The sequence below is a fragment of the Gigantopelta aegis genome, unplaced genomic scaffold (genome assembly GCF_016097555.1).
Source record: "Gigantopelta aegis isolate Gae_Host unplaced genomic scaffold, Gae_host_genome ctg3588_pilon_pilon, whole genome shotgun sequence".
Lineage (NCBI taxonomy): Eukaryota > Metazoa > Mollusca > Gastropoda > Neomphalida > Peltospiridae > Gigantopelta > Gigantopelta aegis.
This window is the reverse complement of record NW_024533411.1, coordinates 6457-9684: the sequence shown is the minus strand read 5'-3', so window position 1 is coordinate 9684 and position 3228 is coordinate 6457.

Genomic DNA, 3228 nt, shown 5'->3' with positions numbered 1-3228 from the left:
AGAGAGAGAGAGGTAGAGAGAGAGAGGGTAGAGTAGAGAGAGAGGTAGAAGAGAGGTAGAGAGAGAGAGAGAGAGGGTAGAGAGAGGTAGAAAGAGGTAGAGAGAGAGAGAGAAGTAGAGAGAGGTAGAGAGAGAGAGAGAGAGAGGGAAGTACAGTATTTATAAACAATACATGAGAGAGATTAATTAATTTATACTCACTGTCTTAACAAAGGAGACTGCTGATTAGTTTTACATTTGATGTTTCCAGAAACTTCTCTAACGTGCTGACTAGTTCTCTTACTAAAAACACTAAGATCTGAAGAAACAGTACGAGCCTTTAACTCATTCAATAATAGAGATACCTGTAAACAAAGAGAATATTTGCTTAATACCATAACTAAATGTATTATTGATACAGTCAATGTTTTAGGTACATTACTATTCGCATTAATATATTACTAACATTAACTAAACAAAGCTTATAGCAGTTTGGGAAAAACACTTTTAGTAAAAAGTGAGCCAGAGTACAGTACAATCAAAGGGTTAAATATAAGTGAGTCAGAGTAAAGTACAATCAAAGGGTTAAATATAAGTTAAATACAATCAAAGGGTTTAGTGAGCCAGAGTAAAGTACAATCAAAGGGTTAAATATAAGTGAGCCAGAGTAAAGTACAATCAAAGGGTTAAATATAAGTTAAATATAATGAGCCAAAGTAAAGTACAATCAATGTTAAATATAAGTGAGTCAGATTACAGTATAATCAAAGGGTTAAATACGAGTGACATAATGAAAATCAGATTGAATATTTATTTTAAAGATGCTCGTTTACACCATTGCTCATTTTGAGGTCAGTGAATATATAAAAACAAAAAGAAATATATAAGATTACTATGTCATTTTGTGTTAAAGGAATTATACCATAGTATAAAGGACAAAACAGTAATACCAGATAACTGTTAGTGCAATGTGTTACTCAGTAAAGATATTACTAGAATATGATAGTAATGGCATACATTCCTGGGACTACTTTTATTATTTAACAATACAATACAAATCATATCAAGTACAATCCCTTTATAATTTATACTTTAATTACAAGTAATTGTCTCTTTGTAATATATTTGTTACTATATCATACCTCCTCTGAAGGAATATCAATGTCTATTAAAGCATTAGTGTCCATTAGATACTGATGAAATACAGTATCCAAAAGGAACTGTCCATTAAGTACCCTCCGAACACCCAAACTTGTTTCATTGCCAACGACCAGCTTGTTTGTGGTGGGAATTACTGAACAAAATATTGGAGTAGCTGTTTGTGGATCTATAAGAGATACAAAAATTAAGTGTAAGTTACTGTCAGGTATTAACCCAGTGTAGCCACTCTGTGTCCATGGAAGGCATCATAGCAATGAAGAAGGCCAGACACTCCTGATACCACCAGAATACCGTAATCAGGAAGAAAGATCAATGATTGAGGTCGATCATTGTCGCCTCTTACTAACTGGAAAGACTCCTTTAGCTGCAGATATGCCATTTACTGCAGAAGCAGGTACATATATACCATTAATGTAGTGTTGGTTCTACTCAGTCAGGTGGGAGTTAAAATTTAACCCAGCAACACGTTATGCGCATGCGTATAATAACATATGTATTTTCCAGAGATTTTCTAACATTTCAAGATTTTTCAACTTGGTTTCCAGTATTTTTAAGTCTTTATGCTTAATTATTTTTGTAATTGTTAAGATATTTTATGGAATTACATTTCTTTATACTTAATTATTTTTTAATTGTTAAGATATTTTATAGAATTGGATTTCTTTATAGTTAATTATTTTTTTATTGTTAAGATATTTTAAATTAGATTTTTTATACTTAATTTTTATTTTCAATTATTTTTAAGGTTCTCATATTATCAATTTTTAAAAACTTTGTCTTTATAATTATTAAAGTCTTTCTACAAGTTTCAAACTAAATGTTTTTGTGAAGAGAGTATTTTGTACCAATGCCATTCACTAGAGGTAGAACCTCAATTTATTTTGACTTGTGTCAATTAAATACATGTACATGTTTATCTATATTATCTATTGTAGTATATGGAACTTGTAATATCATAGTATCAATTAAAAGACGAAATCTACAAGTTTTCTTTATCAATTTTTTTACAAATTTTTTTGTGACTAGCAATAAATGAACAGCAAATTCATGTAAAAATATATTATTTCCAAATAAAAAATACCACAAAAAACAATGTTATACTTTCACATTAAAGTATGGTGTTTTCTTTACAGGCTACCTAGACACTAAAAATATTTGAAATATTAATTACCTAAAAAATAAAATAAAATCTATGTAGTGGTCATGTTTATGACTTCAATCATAATGATCTGATTGTATTGAATATCATGTCTTTAATTGTAATACATATCAGGTTTTCAACATAAAAGATCAGACCAATTAAAAATTATTCTATGAAAGATTTATCTAATAATATATTTTACCATGGTAAACATGACCTTCAATAAGAGAATGTCCCTGGTTAAGTTAAGTATGCAACAAAACTATAGGCGCGTATTCATGGAAATAAAATTATAGCCAAAAAAAACACAAAAACTGTTATTACTTTCACATTAAAGTATGGTGTTTCTTTACAGGCTACTATCTCACATTTAAAAGCTATGATTATAATGTAAATCAACCTTAAGACTGCTTATGTAAAGTTAAAACACTATATTAGTGATCAAGTATTATGACTTCAATCATAATGATACTGATGTAATCTTAAATATCATGTCTTTAAGTTTTTATGACATTCTCAATATCAGGATTTCAATATATCTATTAAACCAGTCAAACCAATTAAAAATTATTATATGAAAAGATTTATACTACTAATAATATTTTATGAAATTTTCTTTGTCAGTTTTATGTTTGTAATATCAATTGCATATTTTGTATATACCATACAACTTAAACAAATTCATGAAATGTTCTATATTGTCATAGAACATTTCATGAATTTTTTGACAGTTCTACTGATAAGTAGTTTCCCAGTAGTTTTAAATAATCTAAATTTGGGCCAAGGACCAGCTGGTCTGGTTACATCACCTTCATAACAGATTGTCCCTGTAGTATATTGTTAATGACTGTGGAATGTATTTTGTTATTAAAAATGCTGAATAAGTATCATTATTATTTCCATTTCATATTAAAGTATCGTTTTCTTTGCAGGCTACTTAGACATTT